The sequence below is a fragment of the Lissotriton vulgaris genome, chromosome 2_1 (genome assembly GCF_964263255.1).
Source record: "Lissotriton vulgaris chromosome 2_1, aLisVul1.2, whole genome shotgun sequence".
Classification (NCBI taxonomy): domain Eukaryota; kingdom Metazoa; phylum Chordata; class Amphibia; order Caudata; family Salamandridae; genus Lissotriton; species Lissotriton vulgaris.
The window spans coordinates 449,334,548-449,359,928 of NC_141687.1; positions in this window are offsets into that span (position 1 = coordinate 449,334,548).

Consider the following 25,381-nt stretch of genomic DNA (forward strand, 5'->3'; position numbering starts at 1 on the left):
AACACCACTATATTGGTGCTCATCCATGATTCCGGGATTTCGCCCGTATTTATGATCCCATTAAGTAGGTCAAGGAGGAGCGGGGTTGTTTCCTCTGATAACTTTTTATATAGCTCCAGGGGTATGCCATCGGGGCCTGCCACCTTCCCTGCTGCTAGATCTTGTAAGGCCACCGATAGCTCGTCGAGGGTGATAACTTTTTCAAGGATTTCTCTGTTGCCCTCGACCAATTTGGTTCCCATTTCCCCCCGCTCTGCCTTTGGACTCTCTGCAGTTAATTCCTCCTGATACAATACGTGATAATACCTTTTAAAAACATTCAAGATTTCCATCGGCTCCTCATAGCTCCGGCCCTGCTCTTTGATGCATGTAATAATATTTTTGGAGGTAACCTCTCTAATGCGGAGTGCAAGTGCCCTCCCTGCTTGTTCCCCTGTTTCGTAGAGCCTGCCTCTCTGCACTTGGTATTCCGCAGCTGCTTTGATAGAACGTACTCTTTCTAGGCTTTCTGTACCCCGACCTCCCTGAGAGATTTCTTTCCTATGCTGTTCCTCAGCTTCTGTCAATTTATTCATTAATTGTTCCCTCTTTAAACTGATCCTTTTCCAGATTCGGGCGGTATAGCTGGTGGCTTCTCCCCTTAAAGCAGCTATATAGCTATCCCAATTGGAGTTTCGTGATGCGCTGTATCTATTTGCATCAAAGAAATCCTATGAACAGTTCTTAATATACTCCACATAGGTGCTATCTTTTAAAAGCTTCCTGTCAAAAGTCCAGGGCCTATATTTCTTAGCCGGCCTAGTGGTATCCATCGTTAGTATCAGAGGGTTATGATCCGATATTATCATTGGTAATTTACAGATTTTAACCGTACTCAGCTCTGTAGCGGATATCATAAAATAGTCTAGTTTGGAGTATTTTTGAAATGGGTGTGAAAAACATGCTTCCTTCTCTTCAACTAACCAAATTATCGTACTGGAAACATGGATCTTGCTTCAGCTGTCTGAATACAATTACATTCACGTTTGTGTCATGAATTCTCATTTTTGCGTTTGCACCCCGCCCACCACCACCCAGCCCCCTGCCCCCGCCAACCTCTCCCCCTCTGCCCTTCCAACCCCCTCCCCTAGCCCCCTGAACCCCCCTGAACCCCTGAACCCTGCATCCTCCTTCGTGAAGCGCTCAGACAAAGTCTGTGCAAGTGATGGATTGCAGTATAGTAGTGAGGACTACCTCAGTTACTACTTCATTCCGAAACCTCGTTGCCCCTAATAGCATTATAATAAAGCAATCAGCCGTACTTCTAAGCTCATGAATTATACAATACAATCTTGGGTGCATCCGAAAACTGGATGAATAGAACGAGAAAAGAAAGAGCATAAGAAGGGGAAAGCATGAAAGGAATTATCTGTCCAAAGAGTCCAGGTACTCCTGCGCCTTGATTTCTGATGTGAAATATTGTGTCCGCCCATCATGAATTATTTTCAGCTGTGCTGGATTTATCAGATATGACTGCATTTTCCTATCCTGAAAGGCTTGATCATTTGTCGCAGTCTCCAGCGCCTCTCGACCGTGGTATGGCAGTAGTCCGGTCGGACAAAGAATGACACACCTTCACTTGTTCTTTTAGCATCTGGTCTTACTTTTTCGGCGATAGACTGTCTCAGGTTTGTCACCTTCCTTTTCTTTGCGGCTTATCTTGAAGGGAGTACGATGTGCCCTCTGGATTTCTCCAGACCAGCTCCAACTGGCTAGCTCAGGGAATGCTTGCTCAAAAAGTTTGATGACCAACAGCCACATGCATCAAGTGATTTAAGAATCGCAAACGGTGCGAATCGCAAAATTCGGCCGTTTGCGATTCCTAAATCACTATTTGGGATGCATCAATCAATTTGCGATTTCTGAAAATGCAATTGCATTTAAGGAATCGCAATTTGTTCCCAGGATTACACGGTTGCCCAATATTTGGTGCTTGAGCTTTTTCAAGGCATGGATGACCTATAGTCAGGCCGAGTAGTAACGTTACGTATTTGGCGGGGCTCGGAGTCCGAGACATTTCTAAAAGTTTCTTCTTAGCATTAAGAGCTTCATTCAACAACGCTCTCCCAGTAGTCTAGGCATCAACATTATTTTGTTCCTCCACAATACTGCCATGCTGTATATACATACCACCATTTGTGACAAGCTTGGATGGAGATTTGGAGGAACAAAGAACTGGAGGTAATTAATGTATGCTTTCCCTTGAATTGCAGAGGAGTAGATGTAAGCTAAAGCAACATTTTTGTTTTAAACAGTCGGAGGCCCCGAATAAATGGAGAGTGTTGGAATGCCAGCAAGTACTATGTGAACCCAAGCAGTGCCGTCATTCTCAAGAGGTGACTTCTAAGTGGGATGGGACTCAGGTAATTTGGCTGACTTCGGCATTGCCTTTTTAATTGTACAAGATCACAAGTAGTGTTAGCTTCCTCACAATGGGCCAGATGTAGGAGCCCTAATACCGGTCGGTAACGGCCGAATTCGGCCGTTAGCGACCGGTATTAGGGTTTCCAGATGTAGGGGGCCTATATTTTACCGAATCTGTAAAGTTACCGAATCGGTAAATTTACAGAATCGGTAAAATACCGAATCTGTATATTTACCGATTCGGAAAAACCACATGTAGGTGGCACTCCTAAGAGTGCCACAGGCCCTTAAAAATCGGTATTTTACCACCCAATCCTATTGGGTGGTAAAATACCGAATTCAGGTGTGCATGCACATCTGTGCATGCACACCTGTGCAATGTGACACACAGACATGCCCTTAGGGCATGTCTGTGTGCCACATTGCACACAAGTCCAGAATTGGGGTGCTAGAGGGTGTCAAAGTGACACCCCCTGCACCCTTGCAGGATTCGGTATTTACCGATTCTGTAAATACCGAATCTGTATTTCACATTGATTCCTATGGGCTTCAAGGCCCATAGGAATCAATGGGAAATACAGATTCGGTATTTACAGAATCGGTAAATACCGACTCTCACAGATTCGGTAATTTTTTACCTACATCTGCCTCCTTCCAATTTACCGACTTTTAAATACCGAATCGGTATGACTCGGTATTTCAAAGTCGGTAAATCGGATTTACCTACATCTGGCCCAATATGCGTTGTTTAGATCAGCAGCAGTGAGGGCTCCCTTGAGCAAGGCCTTGTCGTTTTCATAAGCCAATCTGGGCTTTATGCAACAGTGTACTCTGAGGTTTGAATTACGATGCATGTTTTGTTGTCTATCCGGTCAGGACAGTGTTTTATCTAATCACTATTGGGCCGGTATAGCCGCACCCTTGATGAATCAGAGAGGGTCGGAGGGCCCAAGGATGGGTCATCCAGCCGTGCTTCATTTCCTACCACACAGTGGGGCAGCCCCGCCATCCCACAGGCTCCGGTATCCCATCACACCATGCCTACCCCCTCATATATTTACCGGCTCCTATTTACCAACTATTCAAAGCTTGTGGAAAACTGGAGTATATATGTCTCTGGAATGGGGAAATCCAGATGTAGAAATAGACCTGGTAATTTTAGGTGTGAGTGCTATTCCCCATTTTGTAGACAAAGTCGTATTTTCACAATATAGGGATGCAAGTACTGGCCTGATTTGGGAAATGTGTAGGTAGTGGTTGATTCGAGAGCCTGCCCAATGCAGCTACAGACAGCTTTAGCTCTCTGGCAAATGTTTTGTTGCTAATTCTTTAATAATACATGCACGGGGTCTCAACTCCCAAAGACTAGAGTGTTACTCAATATTATTTGCTGATTAGTATATCATTCTGCCTCCTATAAAGTGCTTCCAAAGCAATGCACATACAAATATGTATGTAATACATGAATTGCATAAATAAAATAATATATTTTGGGGGTTTCTTATTTTTTTCAGCGGCAACAGGTTTTTTATGTTTTTTTATCAGCACTCAAATATGAATCGAACTCTGGGGGCGTGGATTTGCAGAGTGGAGCTCCTTACAGGACTCTGCCTGCTGGACTTCAAATCTGTTCACTATCCAGGTATTTACAGGGGCACCTGATTCTGAAAATGCCTGCACAGTTTCGTACTGCACCCAGGACTCGACTGTTGAGGTCTGGGTGAGGTGGTTGCTCTTAGGACCCATGGTGAATTCTGCCAAATTGGGCCTACCTGCAGCCTAGAATGGTCTGGTTGGAGCAGCGTGGTGGGCCGGGACTGACTACTAGAGACTGCCCGGCCCCCCTCAAGGTGTGCTGTGCTCCTGGTGGCTGGACGTCACCGGTCGCCGATAGCAGCTGACAAAATTTCCTGGGCTCATAACCCGACTCACCTGATGCTCAATGGCTATCGCCACAATGGGGAAGGTGACCCAGGGCTCTCCACAGCTGCGCCTGGCATATAACTAATCAGACATCCCTAGAGGGAGTGGCTTCGACTGTTATGACGACTGGTGCACCGTAGGGGCCCGTGTACCAGCACTCGGTTGAGTGCGCGATTAGGTGCGCAGGGATTCTGGGATTGCCAGCCTTTTCTCCCTCCTGGGGGATTGCTGCTCACTCACTGGATGGCACTATGAGCCTATGCCTGCTATGCCCTCGACTGTGCCCGTCCCTGATGTTCGGTGGGGGCGTCTGCTGACCAAGTGACATTCAACGGCTCCTGGCCTGTGGACCTCATTGCTGGGTACATGGTCAACCAGTGGATTGGTGGCCGGCACTTGGGGTGAAGTGAGGCCTTCATGACACATGTGACTCTGCTCTTATGACTGCCCCTGTTTCCATGACCATTTAAGCCTCCATGTTGCCTCACGGTCCACAGCCTTCCCGGATGCCATGCTCTACTGAAGGCACCAGTTTACATATCGTAGTGTTGGCCCACTACCATAAACCTGCCACCCTGCTGGCCAAAACTGTGAGACCCTGTAACACCTCATACTGGATACACCTCCATTATTATATCCCGATTCACCTACCATGCCTGCTACATAACATTCCACACACCTTGTCGCTGCCTACATTTGCTTTGGAGGCCTGGCACCGGTCCTGTTGCTCCGCCTCCTCATGCCCCCTATGGAGTTAATTGCTAGGGTGAGGCTGTGCTCGGTGAAACTCTGATCTTCTGCCTGATCACCTCAGTTTACAACATCATCCTTCCCAGTGAGGATCGCCCCCTTCACCCTCCACTGCATGACTGGTTTCTGCTTGTGATCACCCAAGCCCGCTGCATCTCCTTTGCCAAGTTCTCTTTTGAGAGCACACACTTCACTCGCCATGCAGACCAGAGTCAAGATCCTGAGCCTAATGCAACTCACCTGGAAGAAAGTGACAAACAAGATATCGACCTTCATGTGTTACTTATGGATATGAAAACCAAAAACGAGGATCTGGAAGCACGGTCCAGACATCACTGTCTCAGTATCACTAGGATTCTTTAATCCAAAGCTATCTCCAAGATGTAGGACTGTGCTGAAATGTTGTTCTGTGAACTTCTTTGAGAAGGCCTCTTTGTGGTCTTCATTGTGGAGCGTGCCCACTGCTCTCTCAGTCCTAGGCCGCCTGCTGGTACACTGGCTCGCCCAATAGTGGCCTGCTTGTTGAACTATTAGGAGAATAATGTGGACTGGGGCTGGCACATGAACCTGGGTCGATCCAGTACCAGGGCAAATTATATTTCATTTTACCCAGATTTCACCCTATATGTGAAAGCAGCCCGCCGTGACTTCTTAACTTGCAAAGAAAGTTTTTCAAAAAGCTGATATACCATAGGCATTCTTATACCCTGCCAAACTGCTGGTTTCCTTCGAAGTTAAAATGTCCTTTTTACAGATGCTAAATCTGCTAAAAAAGTAACCAACCATATTACCAAGAGCTGAAGATCCCCAAAGACCTTGCCTTATGTCGTGACCCGACAGATAGGGCGACCTGACAAGAGGACACTAGTACCCTGTGGGTCATGAGGGCAGTGACCAGGTCACTGGACACCACATCCTGTTTAGGGACAGGAAGCTAAGGCAGAATGACCAGGGAACGAAGCAGGACGGACATACATGTAAGCTGTTGTCTGATATGCTAATAAAGAAGCGTTACCAACCAACCTGTGTCCCATGAGTGATGCATTGCCTGGCGATCACAAGAACACTACAACTGGCGACAAAGGGAAATGAGCCAACGCGTAAATCGACGCGTATCCATCGAGCGCGCCATCAGGAGTAACCAGGTGCCCACCTTGGATGTGCTGGCAGCAGGAAAAAGAAGAAGAAACTAACCACATCGGAGCCCACCCTACCGCCTCTGGAGAAATCGCAAGCAAACTGCGGTAAGCCCGAAGTGAAGCGCGTTCATGAAAATAGAGGCACGAGCTCTCGCGAGAGTCTCTGCGGCCATCTTAAGATCAGGCGGTTGGGCCAATCAGAGGCGAGATCTGGGGAAGCGGCCATTTTGAGTCAGGCGAGCGAGATTTCGATCGCAAAATCTCTCAAGAAGAGCAGCGGCAATTTTGGAAAAAGGACATTGAAGAAAACCTCATAGGAAACAACAGAACCACCATATTACGGCCAGGCAAAGTAAAAATAAGAGCAAAATACAAGGAAAAGGACCAGAATAAAGGGGGAAAGGACTAAGAAAGCCCAGAAGAGGTTAAATAAAGTCAAACAGAGGAAGAAAAAGAAGAAATAAAAGGGACAAAAGATTTAAAAAAGACAAAAGAAGAAAGAAAACAAGCAGATAAAGAAATCAGACAGAAATAACACATACAAACAATAAAAAGAGTAAGAAAAAGACAAAGCAAAGAACGACAAGAGAGTATATAAAGAAAAAGAAACATGGCTGAGACCAAATAAAGCGCACAATATCGCAGACCACTACCATTCAGCGTATCGGAGCCACAAGTGGGGATAAGATGGGTGAAGTGGATCACAAAGTTTGAAAGGTACATGGACCCCACAGACGTAGTAGAGGCGAAAAAACTAGGACTGTTCCTAAACTTGGTAGGAGATGAGGTAGATGACCTGCTTGTAACACTACCAAGCAGCGAGACACACACGTACGAAGGACTGATCAAGTGTCTAACAAACAAGTTTGAACCTCAGAGAAATATTGATTTAGAAAGGTACAGCTTTAACATAGCATTTCAAAAGCCAGACGAGCGACTAGATGATTTCGCAACCAGGCTAAGAAAACTAGTGACCCACTGTGAGTTTGAGAAATATGACAATGAGCAGGCCATTCGCCTAAGAATAATAGAAGGATGTCGAGACACAGATTTTTGTACGAGGATGTTAAAGAAGCCAACCACACTAGAAAAGATCTTGGAACTGGCAAGAGCAGAAGCAAGAGCGATGGCACATTCGAGACAAATGGAACGACGGGTTAAACAGGCTCACAGAATAACAGACAATAGTAGATCGGGGCATTGGAAGAAAGCGCCGGGTGACCAACTAACAAAGAAACAACAAGGCTCACAGTGCTACAGATGTGGGCTGGAGTTTTCACACTGAGGGGAGTGCCCAGCATTTGGTCAGACATGCCGGAAGTGCAATAGAAATAATCATTTTGCCACCATGTATCAAGGCATGCAATTCAAAACTGAAAGAGGCAGACCAGGGAGACCAAGAATGACGACAAACCGGCATGTGCGACACATGGAAATGACAAAAAGAAGCTCTTCGCTAGAGTCAGGAGGAGAAGAAGAAGCGGAAGAAAAAGTAGAACGCTTATACCTCATGTCCACGGATGAAGGACATGGTGAAGAAAGCATCAGTCTGGTAGACAAGCAGCCAATACAAGCAACAGAATCGATGATTATCGATGTAAGGCCTCACCAAGCAGAATTTGTACTTGACAGTGGCGCCACGTGCAAATCATGTGCACCACGGAATATGAGAAAATGAAGAGGAAACTGCATCTACAACCATCAGGAGTACAAGTATTAACCTGGGGTGCAAAGAGACCTCTAACAAACTTGGGAAAGTTCACGGATACCCTGACGTACAAAGATAAAACGGTCACAGAGGAGATTCATGTACTAAGAGGAGACATCCCAGCACCTTGTTTACTATGCAACGTCATGGCACAAATAATGGGTCTGATACAGATGACATATCACACGTCTGCCAAAGGAAGCATCCTAAGAGAATATCCGAAGCTAACAGAAGGGCTTGGAAACTGAAAGTGCGACGGATCACGTTGCACATCAACGAAGCAGTCAGGCCTATTGCTCAACATCACAGACGAGTGCCGATACACCTACAACCGCAAGTAGAGGAAGAAATAATGTCACTGCTGGATCAGGACATCATCAAGCCAGCCGAAGGACCAACACCATGGGTATCTCCAAAAGTAGCCTTACCAAAGAAGGACAATGCACAGATCAGAATATGTGTGGATATGAGAATCCCAAACACCGCCATCGAATGAGAACGGCATCCAGGGGCGCATCTGGATGACATGATCAGCTGTCTGACGGGAACAAGACGACTTTCCTGTGTAAGGAATACCTTCAACTAGAACTGGAACAACAATCACGGTACATAACGACGTTCTCGACACATCTAGGTCTGTTCCGCTACAAGCGGTTGAGCTTCGGAATCTCATCAGAGGCTGAAATCTTCCAAGAAACAATCAGACAAATAATAAGACCCATCAAGAACAGTCTCAACTATAGTGACGACATTCTAGTATTTGGCAAGTAGGATGAGGAACACAACAGAGCACTGAGAGAAGTATGTTCACAACTTGAAGAAGTTGGACTAACAGTAAACGAAAGGAAATGTGAGCTGGTAGAGAAGAACTGGTGTTCTTCGGGCACATCTTCTCGAAAAAAGGAATGAGACCGGATCGCAGCAAGGTAGACACTCTAGAAAAGGCAAAACAACCAAGAGACATAGCTGAAGTACGATCATTTCTCGGTCTTGCCAGCTATTGTGCACGCTATGTCAAGGACTTTGCGACAGTGAGTACACCACTGCGAGAGCTAACGAAGCAGGGACAACCGTTCAAATGGACAACAGACTGCAGCAAGGCGTTTGAAGAAATAAGAGCGTCAGTAACGGCAGTAGAGCACATGGCGTACTTCGACCTGAACTTATGCACAGAACTAACTGTGGATGCCAGCCCAGTGGGCCTGGGCGCGATACTGGCACAATACAAGCATGGAAAAGACTCGCCACGCCAGGTCGTGGCTTATGGGAGCAAAAGTCTGTCAGACGTTGAGAGCGTACTCTCAACCAGAGAAAGAGAGTCTGGCCGTGGTGTGGGCATGTGAGCACTATCACATGTTCATCTACGGTAAGCCCTTCACGATTGTAACAGACCATCAGGCACTAGTCACCATCTATGGCAACCCAAGCGCCAAGATACCACCAAGGATAGAGCGGTGGGGAATAAGGTTGATGGACTACAACTTTAAAATAGTTCATAAACCTGGAAAAGAACAAAATCCGGCTGACTACATGTCACGGCACCCACTACCCCACAGAGAAGACGGCACCACCATGGCAGAAGAATACCTAAACTTCATCCTCAAGCAAAACACTCTGATGTCAATAACGATTGCCGAGTTAGAGCAAGAAACAAGGAGAGAACCCACAATGCAGGCAATCGGAAAAGTCGAGCGACAACAAAGATGGAGACATGTAAATAATAACAGCCCCACGGAAGAAGGGGTAATAAAAGAAGAAATGCTGGCTTTCAAGAAAATAAATGAAGAACTGTCAGAAACAGAGAACGGTATTCTAATGAGAGGATCACGAATAGTAATACCATACAGGCTGAGGAAGAGAACAATTGAACTGGCCCATGAATCTCATCGAGGCATTGTCGCAGCAAAGAAAATGCTGAGAGAAAAGGTGTGGTTCCCAGGACTAGATGGCATGGTGAAAGAGGCAATATCACGCTGCCATGTCTGTCAAGTGATGGGACCGCCATCAAAACCAACACCGCTACAAATGTCAGAGCTGCCAGAAGCAGTATGAACAGAGCTAGCAGCAGATTTTTATGGACCGTTGGAGGCTGGAAATTACCTGTTAGTTGTCATTGACAAGTTCTCAAGGTTTCCGATTGTAAGACAGATATCGTCGACATCAGCAAGTGCCACTCTACCTGTGCTCGATGACATCTTCGCTGCCTGGGGCTCTCCACAAACATTAAAGATGGACAATGGCCCTCCATTATCAGGAGAAGAATTCTGCCGGTTAATGGATTACCTGGGGATAAAGCATCGGAAAATAACACCTCTGTGGCCACAGGCCAACGGGATGGCAGAACGATTTATGGGGACCATAAATAAAGCCATCCAGAGAGCAAAGTTGGCACAAATATCGACTGGGCATGCACTGTGCCAGGTGGTGAGGGACTGCAGAAACACCCCTCACAGCTCCACAGGTTGATGCCCAGCTGAGCTGGTATTGGGACGATCAAGCAAGACGAGGCTGCCACAAATGGAAGCAAAGATGAGCACAGATCGGAGTGACATTGCGGAAATGAATCAGGAAGCAAAAAGGAAAATGAAAGAGTATGCGGATCAGCGGAGACATGCATCGGAATCGAAGTTGAATGAAGGAGACCAGGTGGTGGTGAGACAGAGACAACAACGGAAATCAGACAGCCCATTCTCCAAAGATCCGCTGGGGGTGACAAAAGTGAAAGGATCGATGATAAAGGCAGCTTCCGACCAACAGAGAATAACGAGAAACAGCTTGCACTTCCAGGAGCGAAAGACGGAAGAAGGAGAAACAGCAACAGCAGCACCATGGAAGGCGGAAGATAGAGAACTAGGAATTGACGGAGACGAAAGACCAAGAAGAACATGCAGAAGACCACAAAGACTATTTGAAGAGATGTAGAGCGACAAGTTTTCTCTCTCTCCCTCTCTCCCTGTCTCTCTCTCTCTCTCTCTCTCACTGTAACCATCAGAAAGTACTGTCAATAAGGGGGGAGGGGCGACATTGACTAGGGAGAATGTATCATGAACATTTGTTTGCAACAAGGGGGGAGATGTCGTGACCCGACAGATACCTGACAAGAGGACACTAGGACCCTGTGGGTCATGAGGGCAGTGACCAGGTCACTGGACACCACATCCTGTTTAGGGACAGGAAGCTAAGGCAGAATGACCAGGAAACGAAGCAGGACGGACATACTTGTAAGCTGTTGTCTGATATGCTAATAAAGAAGCGTTACCAACCGACCTGTGTCCCATGAGTGATACATTGCCTGGGGATCAGCAAGAACACTACACCTTGCTCCTCGGCGGGGGGCCAGTACAGCGATAACGACTGATGGACTGATTTGGTGGACTCTCCTGATCGTCTGCCTACCAAATTGGTTCTAGGGGGGCTATCAGAAGATTCCATCAGCGCACAATACTTTGGTTGCCTTTATCTGTCTAACTTTTTATATGCTTTGACCACCCTGTGCTATTAGTGACACAACTCCAATGCACAGGTTCTCCCTTTAATCCTCATTACGGACATCCAACTGCTTTTGGCAGGACTGTTGGCTTGGTGTCTCCCTGTCCCCAATGGATGACTCCCAAACTAGTTCCTCAAATTACAAATAGTTCTTGGACTGGGAGAAGGAAGAGCATCTCAGCCTGGTTGGGGGTTGCTGTGGATGGGGTGCTGTAGGTTTAACTGTTGGGCTGTTGTTCATTTTTCTGCCTGTATTCTCACCTTTAACTGCTCCACGCTGTCACAATAGTATCATCATGGCAACAGGCCCCCACCCCTCTTAGCATGCATCCCGCAAATAAAATCCTCCACACCAGTTTTAACTTGGGAAAAACTGCTGCAGGTTAATTACATACAACGTTATGTAATCATTGTGGGTTAGCTTATGGGCGATCCAAGGGCAGGCAGCATTCTCTCCACCTGCCCGCCTGATGAGCCAAGCAGCACCGTGGTGAACCACCTATGTACTGCCCCGTCTGGTAATCCCTTTCCAGGATCACATGACCATTGGTCCCTTGTACTCACGCCCCTTTCGGGGCGGAGCGTAGCTAGGCAAGCCCCGGTTGCTCAGGCCCACAACCACCCGAAGGAATAACGGGGTGCCGACACAGGTTCCAGGAACCTCCCATGAGGCCCCTGGGGTTAGGCTCTGGCACCCCTATGTGCCGCGCTGAGGTACCCTTCTGTACCCATATGCTTCCAGGTCGCCCTGTAACTCCGCCTGCAACGAAAAAGTAAAACATTAAAAAGTTCTAGCCATATCCCATTACGCTGGCACGCTGGGTAAGCGGTAGGGTGGGAAATAGCGTGTTCACTCCTGAGGAATCCACGGCGAGTCTGGTGCATCAAAGAGGCAGGGAAAATGGCGAGGGGGACTTAAGTACCCCTCGCCCTGCCCGGTGCACCGGACGTGACGTAGCGCCCCACAACCCCCGAAGAGGACCCCCCCTCTCGGCATTCCCCTCCTTGGGTACAAGAAGGGGGGGGGGGGAAAGTGGCAGGGGGAAGCCCAATGACACTAGATGGCCGCCCTCTTGAGTGGCCCCCTACGGTGGCATCGGGCAGCCGCTTAGTACCATCATGGCAACAGGCCCCCACCCCTCTTAGCATGCATCCTGCAAATAAAACACTCCACACCAGTTTTAACTTGGGAAAAACTGCTGCAGGTTTATTACATACAACGTTATGTAATCATTGTGGGTTAGCTTACGGGCGATCCAAGGGCAGGCAGCATTCTAGCCACCTGCCCGCCTGATGAGCCAAGCAGCACCGTGGCCAACCACCTATGTACTGCTCCCTATGGTAATCCCTTTTCATTGGTCCCTTGTACTCACTCCCCTTTCGGGGCGGAGCGTAGCTAGGCAAGCCCCCGGTTGCTCAGGCCCACAACCGCCCGAAGGAATAACGGGCCCCTGGGGTTAGGTTTTGGCACCCCTATGTGCCGCGCTGAGGTACCCTTCTGTACCCATATGATTCCAGATCGCCCTGTAACTCCGCCACAGCCCTGGAGGTGGCCACTGTCGTTGCCAGGGCCCCCCCACTACCCCGCTCTTGTCTTTTACCTGCAACTATTCTGCTCTAATGCTTCTTGCAAATCTAACAGGAACAAGTCCATCCCTACTGGTGATAGGTGGACCCCATCAGCTTCATAATATCCTTTGACCCTCTCTTGGATCAATCTATGTTTAATGAAACCCAGGCCCTTCTGCTCAGTGAATTTGCCCTGGAGCTGTTAACATGTCTCCTGGAGCGCTCCACCGCCTCGCAGGATTTCGCCCCGTGCCACACCCTAAACTGCACAATCTATGACCACCAGAGCTCACACTGCCCAATGCGCTTGCTGACCTCCATCTCTTATGGGAGTTTCGCCCACTCAGCTCCCTCTGGTGAAGCCCCCTAGGCCAGCCAGCTTAGAGAATCTGTCTTCTTCAATACAGGGCGCACTGTCTGTAATATGGTGCATAACATTTGATGTGGGAGATGCCACACCCCGCCTAGGTCATCTGAACCTTAAGGAGCACGCCATTCTCTCCCATTCACACCTTGAACGCTCCTAATGGGCTGTGTACATGCGGCCCTGGATGACCTGTTGGCTGACCGCATCCCCACCAAGCATGGTAAGTGTCGGAAACCCAGGTTCAATTTCATGTTAGCTGCAGCACACTTCCAGTGCCGGGAGATACCACAAACCGAATTGGTCATGAGAACAATAAGAAGCACCCAATTCTCGCCTGGGCAAGCCTCTAAATGATAGTGGCTTCACACACCTCAAATCTATTCACTAGTTCTTGCTACTTGGCACCCTTGTGGTTGAAGCTCTGTCTGTGCAGCGCGCGTGCCCGCGGAGCATGAAGCCGCTGAAGAGCTAGTGTCTGCTACCCACTTGCTTGTACTTATCTACTGCTAGCTGCCCTTACCTAGATTTATGGAATGCTGGATGCCTCTTAAGTACTGTAGACTTAATGCTCCCACCAAGTTTGACCCCATAGCTTGGAGAAGACCCAAGTAGTAATCAGGCCCTTCACGGAACATCTACCCCAGCGTAGACTATCAAATATTTCGGGACACCAGAGCAGAAGATACCCCTTCAGGTCTCAGGCTCTAACCCATTGAAGTAGAACCCAGGGGGCAGGCCAGTATGTGGGAACACGATGTGAACTTTCAGTGCAAATACCTGCCCCTTCCTGAATACTGAAAAATGCCAAAGGCCAAAGCATCAAGCTGATATTAAAACTTAAAAACGCCATTGAAGTAGTCGCTCCCTCCGGCCCGGAGGGTAAAAATCGTAGATAAGGGTAAAGGTGCCCCATGGTTTAATGACGCACTGAGGCTTCTGAAACGCTCCCTACACCATAGTGAGAGAGCCTGGCGTAAGGGGTATGATCCCAGTACTCGGGCCGTATAAGTGAAGGAGTTTGCCACCTATAAACAAGCCATCAGGGCCAGGAAAGCAGAGTTTTAGAATCTCGACAGCAATCAACACTCAGAAATACATTTTCAAGGTCCTGTCAGAGTTAAGGAAGAAGAAAGAACAGCCCCCCTCCTTCTCGCAAGAAGACTGTCAAAAATTTCAGTTGTTCTTTACTACCAAGATAGCTGACCTCCTGACGGAAATTGAGTGCACCCCTTGACTAGACTGTCTGGAAGACATCACAAGGACCATCCCAGCAGCCCCTAACTACACTGCCCCTACTCACCAAGGAGACGTTGGGATTAGTGATAGGTCATGTCAAATCGGGCTCATTGGCCGATCCGTGCCCATCTAGGATCTTCAAACAAGCCTGGCCAGGGCTGGAGGATGACGTACTATCGCTCCTCATTAGCTCTTTGACAACTGGACAGGTCCCTATTAACCTCAAGGAAGCCCGACTGATCCCTCTTCTAAAGAAGCCAGGGGCAGATACTAAGGTCCTGAAAATTTTTAGGCCCATCTCACAACTGCCATTCTTGACAAAAATAATGGAGCAACACGTATTGCCCACACTCTCACATTACCTCGAAAACAACTTTTGTTGGAACCCAACAAGGCTATTTTTAGGGCCCACCACAGCACGGAATTGGTCATGCTTTCCGTGCTGGACGACCTAAGACTCAGAGTGGATAAGAAAACCCTGTGTGCCCTGGTGCTGTTGGACCTCTCCGCGGCATTTGATACGGTCAATCATGACCTACCCCTGTCGCGGTTGTGGGACCTCGGCATCCGGGGCACTGCCCATGCCTGGCTGACATCTTTTCTTGATGACCGGGTACAGAGAGTGCAACTAGCAGACCTCCTTTCGGAGGCAGAGGGACTTACATGTGGAGTCCCACAGGGCTCAGCCTTGTCACCCCTATTGTTTAACGCCTACCTACATCCCCTGTTTTCAGCATTAAATCAGATGGACTGCACAATCTACAACTATGCCGATGACACTCAGATCATCATCCAAATAGATAACTCTCTAACTGCACACCAGAGAATGCAAAAAATCTTAAAATTTATTGTCAATTGGATGACGGCCAATTAGCTTAAAATAAATCCAGACAAGACTGAGGTGCTTGCAATTACGACGGCATCCAGTCCTTGGAACGATCTCCTGTGGCCCACCGAACTAGGGCCCTCTCCAGTACCTGCGGAGGCCGTGAAAAGTCTAGGCCTGTATATAGATGCCAAACTCACTGTGTCCACCCAGGTCTCAGCTGTAGTAGGCAGCTGCGTAGGTTTACTGAGACAGCTGCCCAAGCTTTCTCCCCTCCTGACTGTTGATACGCTCAGACGGGCGGTGTCAGCTCTGATACTGGCACGGTTGGACTACGGCAACGTTGTATATGCCAGTATCTTTCAACAACTGCTGGCCAGACTACAAATAGTCATGAACAACGCCACCTGACTAATTTTTAACAAACCAAGAAAGACCTATGCTACTCCACTCCTTCGTAAGCTTCATTGGCTGCCGGTAAGGCAGCGGGCCAAGTTCAAGGGCCTATGCATTACGCATAAAGCCTTGTACGGGCATGCCCCACAATACATCAGAGAGCGTCTAGTCCCGTACGTTCCCATCAGAAATCTACGATCAGCAGATGCCGCATTTCTGGCCTGCCCTCGGTTAAAACTATCTTCCCTTGGAGGGTGCGCGTTCTCCCACACATTCCCTATACTCTGGAATAACATACCTGAGAGCTTGCGTAAGGAATCGAGTTTACTACCTTTCAGGAAAAAGCTGAAAACTGTGTTGTTTCAGGAGGCTTGGGGCACGGCCTAACTGGCCCACCTTTCCGTATTGTGTGCACCCTCTTACAAGCGCTTAGAGACCTCTGGGTGATAAGGCGCTCTACAAATCCAAATACAATACAATACAATACAAAGTCAATAATACCCTGTCGCCATATGGCTCTACTGTTGTGTTTACCAAACTTATATGCACTGCTGCACCCCTGTTAGATGACACCTGGACCACCCGCCTGCTGCCCTGGCTACAGCGCGGGTGAATACGTCTTAACTGAAGAGACCTAAAACCTGCCCTTGGATGCAGAGGAATGCCCCCCAGTGTATATCTGGACATGTTTCTATATGGTGTCAGGCGATGTTCCTCATAAAGGCCCTCAAAGCCAATTGCCCTATGCAGTCTCAGCCTTTCGCAGCGCCTTTGTGCATACCATTCTAGGGTGACTAAGTACTAAAGGGACCCCCTACCTGGATGATCCCCGATACGAGGGTACCGACTGAGAGCCAAATGCTGCGACAGCCAATGAACATGTAGGCATGGCGCGAATTTACACTATATTATGCCCTACAAGGCCGCTCGGTGTGCCACTTCGCCTAAACTAAGGCAAGGGTGGAAAACCCCGTCCTTATAGCCTGCAAAACCCCTCCGTCATCTGCACTGACAGATGCTGTGTCGGCACCTCCTGGATGCACGGTTAATGCATATGTGTGTGGGTGACCCATGTGCTGAAAATTTTGCCTAACCTTAGTGTGCGGCCGGCTGGCATTTCGCAGTTTCTGTTCTTGCCTCCAGCTGAATAATGCACAATGACACTATACGTGCAATACGTCGCTACCATTGTCTTAAGCCTCCTTGTTTCGTTGTATATGGTAAATTAGGCCCTAATTTAAGACTTGTTGCATAGCGCACTGAGAATGCTCCATTCTTTAATGGTGGGTCTGTCACTCCTAATGTGTTGACCATTGAATAAAATTGTCTCAATTCACTCAAAAAATGTTGAGCCGCAAATGAGATAATTGTGGAGAAGTGTGGCTCACTGGTTAGAGTGGCAGACTCTGAAGCAGAGATCAGGCCCGGGACCAGGGATAAAGTCCAGACGCAGCAGGGTCTTGGGCTCAATGTCCACGGACTCGATAATTCTCGCCTCAGTGCCTACTCTAATCATGGGTCCCACGCTGCAACTCTGGGCAATAGCTTGCTTAATCTCCACATTGGCCCCAACAACACTGGGTTGCCTGGCTTCACCTTGGGGGTGTCCAGGAGGGGCATCTCACAGGGAGAGCCAGGAAGGGTTCCACAGCGTTATAAAGCGCCAGGACGCCCCGTTGCTGGGGCAGCTGTGCGCTTTATAAGTATACTAGGGGCAGATCCGGCCGGCCTGAAGAACTATAGGCCGATTTCCCAGTTGCCTTTCCTTGCAAAGGTCCTAGAGCAACACGTGCTGAAATCCCTGTCCCTGTACCTCGAATCCCATGGCTTACTGCATGAGCGACAGGCAGGGTTTCGAGCACATCATAGCACCGAGCTAGTAATGCTCTCGGTGTTAGACGAACTCAGAGGCATGGCTGACGGCAAAAAACCGAGCGCCCTGATTTTACTAGACCTGTCAGCGGCGCTCGATACCGTCAGCCATGACCTGCTCCTGGGAAGACTGGAGGCCTTTGGGATCAAAGGCCTGGCCTTCAAGTGGCTGCAAATCCTTCCTTTCGGGAAGGACTCAGAGGATACAACTAGGGGAGTCAACATCTGAAGTGGGGCTCTTAAAGTGCGGAGTACCACAGGGCTCCGCACTGTCGCCACTTCTGTTCAATCTTTACCTGCAGCCTCTGATTGCATCCCTGGCCGAGATGGGCTGTAGAGTCTTCAATTATGCTGACGATACTCAGCTAGTACTGAGTATCGATAACACAGGGACAGCACAAATCCAAGCTCAAAACATCTTGAGGTACACCGTAGGATGGATGACGGAAAACCTACTAAAGATCAACCCGGATAAGACCGAGGTATTGGTAATTCCATCTACCACCTCACCGTGGAGTGATCTGTACTGGCCGGCAGAGCTTGGATTAGCCCCAAAACCTAGTGCCAACGTAAAGAGCCTGGGGATTAAATTAGATTGTGATCTGTCAATGTGCAGCCAAATTTCCACCGTTGTTGGTACCTGCACAAACATCATCAGACAACTGAGAAAGCTAGCTCCCTTCCTCTCTCATTCCATGATGCGCTCAATTGTAGCAGCAACCGTCATTTCACGGATCGATTACGGGAATGCCCTGTATCTTGGCCTCCCAAAAATATTGACAAATAGATTCCAGGTCGTAATGAATGACGCCGCACGACTAATCTTTGGTTTGCCCAGACGAACAAAGGCTTCCCCTCTACCCCAAAACCTTCATTGGCTCCCTGTTAAAGAGAGGGTTGAGTTTAAGAGCCTCTGTATAGCGCACAAGGCGATCTACGGCCATGCTCCGGCCTACATCAAAGCTCGCCTGGAAGTATACAACCCAAAGAGAATTCTTAGATCATCGGATTCTCAGTTATTGGTCTGCCCCGCTACAAATTAGTGACTAAGGGAAGGGGAGCCTTCTCTGTTCTGGACCCCAGCTATGGAACAAGCTACCTGAGGGGCTACGCAGGGAGGTGAATCTCCTACGGTTCAGGAAATCACTGAAAACACTGCTGTTTGGAAGAGCCCTGATCGCAATGTAGTCCTTTGCTGCGTCTCTCTGAGGTGTGAGCCAAGTTATTGTAATGACATCGATTTCCAAGCGCTTAGAGACCTGCAGGTGATGGGGCGAGCTATAAATCTAAAATAACAATAACAATAACAATTTACATTTACATTTACATTTATATTTACATAATTACCACTAAGCAACCTCACATCACGAACCAACTGAGGTCCTGTACCGCCCCATGAGGAAGCTAACTGTGTGTAAAAGTGTCGCCGAACGAAACCTCTAGAAGGGAATTGGGACTTCCTTGGTACTTCAGCAACAGCTAGACAGAACACATGCGTGCATGCCAGGTGTTGAAACCAGGATGCGGCAGCAGGGTTGGAAATTAATGGCAGTGCACAATCCTCCCATAGGAGACATGCGCCCACACTGGGCTATCTCTTTTATTTGACCATGGTGCTTTCAGGGAACTGGAAAGTCATGGGGGGAGCTGCATCTATCCCGAACCGGGCAATTCTCACCGGCACCACACACTCAAAAGTCAACAACGCTGGTGCTCGGAGGTCCAAGCTGGTAAAACCAGGCACACAACCTTACCTCACTTACCCAATGAGGGCTCTGTACATGTTATGCTTTTGGCGAGAAAAAAACCCACAAACCCCACTTTGCAGCACCCGACAGCGGACTTTGAAGGAAACTAGTGGGAAGATATTATCGCCATGTTTCCAACTTCCCCACAGCATCTGACCTAGTAAGAGCCCTACTCGTAGTAGTAGGATAAATGGGGGACTAAAGTGTTAGTGCAAATTACGTGCAGTCAGAACCCTTTGCAGTGGGTTCGTTCACGAACTGCACTGTGTCCCTTAAAGCCGTTCCAAACCAGTGCCCCCAATTATTTGGCCATGGGCAGCTGTTATTACAGTAGTAGTGCTGTTGCTTACGAGTAGCTGCACTCCTGACTTCCAACCACCAGGATGTCATGTTTTAAACGAGCCAGCGCCACACACGCGTGTTGAGGGATGCAGTGCCCAGCCTGGTATTTAGCCGCTATGTCCGTGCATCCTTGTATTTACTGCCAACGGAGCACTACTCCTACAAAAGGCCCATCTATTAGCTTAGTTAATGCTCATTGGTTGCATAGCCCGCCGAGAGCTTGCCGTCCCCCTCCATAGCTGCCAGGTTTTAATTGCCATGTGTGACATTTCTATCATTTCAGTGTCTAATGAGTGACATTGACTGATTGGCAAATATGCAGTCAGTCTGAAAGCCTGGCACCGTCAATGCCAGCCTTGCGCAATGAATCTCTCTTGCGCTGAGGGGGAACACCGACTAGTGCCAGCTCAGCCTAATACTGAGCAAGCCACTCACTGACCCATGGTACCTTCAGCGAGCTGTATCCCAACGGCCCCCAAAGAAGCAGCTGCACCTGGGGAGACCCAAAAGACCTTTATTGTTGATTGTCTCGCGCCTGACATTGCCTCAGCTTCAGTTAGGTCAATAGGGGAAATACATTCACCCGTTTTTGTATTCCTTTCAGGAGGATGAACAACTGAGTGGCCCAACAGGGCTCCAATCCTGCACGAGGCCTATGTCGGATAGGCCTAAATATCATCCCTTTCAAACCTTCCCCTTCACGTTTTGCGAGGCTAAGCTGCTGCCGATTCCAACCGCTAAAACTAGTGACTAGTGTGCCGCCTGGTTTGTAAATGGCTGTTTCCTACCTTGCATTCAGGATGCAAGAGATCCTACCAGGCCTGCAACCTTCATCCAACAGTTAGCACAGTGCCGCCCCAACCGTATCATTAAGTAACCGCACAAGCCTACTATATTTGACGATGGATGTTGGTTGCCTGAGGGGAAATAAACAACTTTGAAAACAGGTGGAAGAGTGACCTAATTCCTTGAAAATAGTTTTCAAAGTGGGCGCGTCGTGGTCTTGAGATTTGCCCAGCATCACTGGATGCTGAGAACACCCCCAGGCCCGAACCCGGTTCCTCAGCTCCCACTCAGGACACCCCCGTGCCGCACGGCCACCAGCTGTAGCGTGTGCTTTCCTCCCCGCTGCTGCCTCAGCCTCGCTGAGCCTGCCCCGACGACCCCGCCCTCGCTGTAGTTGCGTGCTTTTGATTTCTTTTGATTGCATTTTTTGTTCTTTGGCCTGCTACTGTACTGTTCCCATATTGTTTGTTTTGTTGGCTGTTTCTCACTGTGCCGTTTCCCTCTCTCTGCTCACCGCAACCGCACCCACCAAGCCGAGAACCAGCAGCAACCACCTGAAGTGCATCCTGCTAAACACCCGCTCCATCCACAGACATGCCGTGGAACTCTGGAACCTCCTCGACACAACATCACCCGACGTCGCCTTCCTCACGGAAACCTGGATGAACGCCTCCTCAGCGCCCGACATCGCCATAGCCATCCCAGACGGTTACAAGATCACCCGGAGGGACCGTGGCAACCAGACCGGAGGAGGCATTGCCATCATCCACAGGAACACCATCCGCATCACGACCAACTCCTTCACAACCGCCGAACACCTGCACTTCCAGATCCACACCGACCCCAAGACCACCCTCAGAGGCACCCTCATCTACAGACCCCCGGGACCACGCACACAATAAAGTGAAGACATCGCCGACTTCATCGGCCCGCACGCCCTCCCCTCCGCTGACTGCATCCTCCTCGGGGACCTCAACTTCCACCTGGAGAACAACAACGACTGCAACACTGCCACCTTGCTGGACAACCTCGCCACCCTCAGTCTCAAGCAGCAGGTGACCACCCCCACCCACTACGCCGGACACACACTCGACCCCGTCTTCTTCTCCAGCAAGGACATTACCTTCAGCCACTCCACCGGACTCCACTGGACGGACCACAGCTGCGTCCACTTCAGCTACAGAAAGAACACGATCCACCACCACCAGCAACAGGTTGCATGCAGAAGCTGGAACAAGATCACAGCTGACCAGCTCGCCGCTTCCCTGAGCCAGGACCCCCCCGCCACCTCAGCAAACCCCAGCCAGGCCGCCAACAACCTCACAAAGTGGATCAGCAACTGCGCAGACGACCTCGCCCCACTGGGGACCCCGCCCAGCAGGCCCGGCAGTAAGAAAGCACCATGGTTCACCGACGAACTCAAGAGCTCCAAGAGGAACTGCCGAGCCCTCGAGAGAGCCTGGCGCAGAGACCCAACACCAGACAACATGACCACCCTCAAGCTCGCCACTTGAAAACACCACCAACTGATCCACACCACCAAGAAAACCGCATTCAAGGAACGACTGGACAACAACGCCCACAACAGCAAGGAACTCTTCAACATCGTCAAAGAGCTCTCCAACCCCAGCGCCGGAAACAATGACATCACCCCATCACAAGACCTCTGCAACTCCCTCGCCTCCTACTTCCACAACAAGATCGCGGACATACACAACAGCTTCAGCACACAGCCAACGCACCCCTCGACAGCACTTGCACCCCCCACCACCACCCTCCGCGCCTGGACCCCGATCAACACCGAGGAAACCCTACGAACGATGAACTCCATCCACTCCGGATCTCCAACCGACCCCTGCCCTCACCACGTCTTCAACAAGGCCGACTCCATCATCGCGCCCCACCTGCGGGACATCATCAACACCTCCTTCGACACCACTACCTTCCCGGAGAGCTGGAAGCATGCCGAACTCAGAAACCATCAGCGGACCCCACCGAACTCAAAAACTACCTCCCCATCTTGCTCCTCCCGTTTCCGGCCAAAGTCATCGAGAAGACCGTCAACAAGCAGCTGGCTGCCTTCCTCGAGACGAATGGATCCCTCGACTACTCGCAGTCCGGCTTCCGGGCCAACCACAGCACCGAGACCGCCCTCATCGCAGCCACTGATGACATCCGAGCCCTGCTCGACAACGGGGAAACAGCGGCCCTCATCCTCCTGGACCTCTCCGCGGCATTTGACACTGTCTGCCACCGCACCCTAGCGCAGCGCCTCAGCAATGTCGGAATCCAAGAGAAGGCACTAGAATGGATCATCTCCTTCCTCGCCGGAAGGACACAGAGAGTCCGCCTCCCCCCGTTCAGATCAGAAGCCACTGAAGTCATCTGCGGCGTTCCTCAAGGCTCCTCGCTCAGCCCCACCCTCTTCAATGTCTACATGAGCCCCCTGGTTCAGGAATGATCATGGAGGGGCATTTAGCAGAACAATCTGTTGTATGGAGATAGTTCCAATTTGGAACTATCTCCATACAACAGATAGTTAAAGGTAATTAAAACCTGTACGTGAAGTAGCTATTTGTATCTACTAGCCAGGCCCAATAGAAATACAGGGTCTAACCATTTTTTCACATTTGCAAAGATGTGTCCTTGAGTGAATCTTCCCTTTAATAGGGTTTCCCCTAGTTAGACTATTGTTCTGCTACATGCCTCTCCATGATCATTCCTGAACCAGTACCACATGCTTAATGGATAAACAGAATATCTGATTGTATCAAAAGAAATCTTGTTTATTGGATTAAAGAATATGTGTCTGTGCCAAACCTATTGACTGCTCTAACTGTATGCCATTATCATGCTATTGTTGCACTGTATAGAAAAAAGATGTAACCAGTAAATGTCTCTAATTGTATGTTTTTTTTTGACTAGAACCTTGTCCTGATGAAGGTCTTATCATAAAATCGAAACGCTGCGTCGACAATCCTGTAACAATTATTTTAAATGTTCTTTATGTGAATTGTCACATTTTTAACTGCCTATGGGCACAAAAATTGTTTTGTAAAAATGAATTTTAAAGAAAGTGTTTTATGAATGTATTATCCTTTGAATAAATTGTACAATTTTTCTATATTTAGCATTTCAGATTATTCTTTATCTTGAATCTATCCTTGTGGTTATGGTTTATATACAAATATACAAAGTGTGAATACCCCCTCCATTATCCACTAGGAGGTTTAGATACAAAGTATGAGCACCTTCTCCACTATTCACTAGAAGGTCTTTTTTCCAATTGTTTGGTGGATAGGGACTTCCCTTTATTTCTTCTGTCACATATCCTTACTACCCAATCCCATGTAAACTGGTAACAGGCCTATATAATACTATGCAAAGTTCCTTACCAATCACTATTCTGAAGGCTTGGCAACTGTGGGAGATTGACACCGACCCAGCCATCACGGACGCAAAATGGTCCTATTGCTATGGACAATTAAAACTTCTCTCCTCAAACTACCGAAACAGATTAATTCACTTCAAAGTCTTGCATCACATCTTTTGCAACCTCCAACAATTATTCCAAATAGTACTAGTTTCTGACCAATGCTGTTTACATTGCAAAGCACTGCAGCCTTCCTTTATCCACCATTAATGGCAATTCCCAGATGTGGCACCTTTCTGGGTGGAGGTGTTTGCACATAAACAAATGATCAATGGTCTCAGTGTCCCTCATTCTCCTCTGGTGGGACTGTTGGGTTATGTTAAATACGCGCTGACATCTTTCTGTCATGCTGCTCCTACTGGCCAACCGTAAAGTGGGCATACACTGGGGCAGGAAACCCGCTATCACCATTAAGGTATGGTTACATGATGTTACATACTGCCAAGAGCAACTAACACATTTTTAGGGCCTTCTTTGACTGCCCCATGCCGGAACTTCACTCCTTTGGGGGCCCGGTCCCACCCGGACCCCGTGGCTGCAGGTATGTTGGAGAGCAGCCTGGGGAGCCGACACTCGGTTGCTCTTGGTGGCTCCCCGATCAGCCGGGCCTGGAGTTGGGGATGCCAGACCCCGGAGATTTCTTTGCGGGGGCACGACAGCACTCCCCACGCTCCGGTGTCATTGGGAGCCAGGGTGGGCTCCAGGCAGCCCCCTTGGGGGCAATTTCACAGGGAGCGTGATAATGCTCCCTGACTTTACTTTCTTATGTGGCAGTCCCCGGGACCTGACCCACCCCGGGGGCACATCCAAGTCCGGCATCGGAGCCTCATGCACTTTGTCATCGGTCAGAGAAGCGGTCAAAGGTTATCTACCTTCTGGGGAGCATATCTCAGCCCCCAGTCGACTGATTTTACACAATTTGGCCTCTTCTTGCTCCTGGTGGCCACCCCTAGCCACCTGGAGCACTCTTCACCACCCTCCTGGGTGACCCTGCAAGGAGCTGTCTTCACTGGTTCCCTGGGCGGTCTTTCATATGGCTCTCCTTCTGGGCCTCTCATCTCCTTACCCAGAGGTCCAGGCTTCTCCTCACTGGCCCTGGACTCCCTCAAAGGTGCAGTCCGGAGACCTGGGACAGACAGGGTGTTTCTCCTTCCTAGTGCCCATGATGCCTGGCTCCAGCACCAGTCTTCCTCAGCAAGACCACTCCAAGAGAGAGCTCCCCTTTGCTTGCAAGACCTTTTAAATGCATTTGGAGGGGGCTGACAGGAAGTCACTTCTGCCCTACCCTGCAGCGAGACATCACCCCTCTACCCCTGCTCCCTCCTTCCTAGACAGGCCTCTGGGATACTTCAAAATGGCATCGTCTGGGGTCTCATGCCACGGGGTCTCTGAAA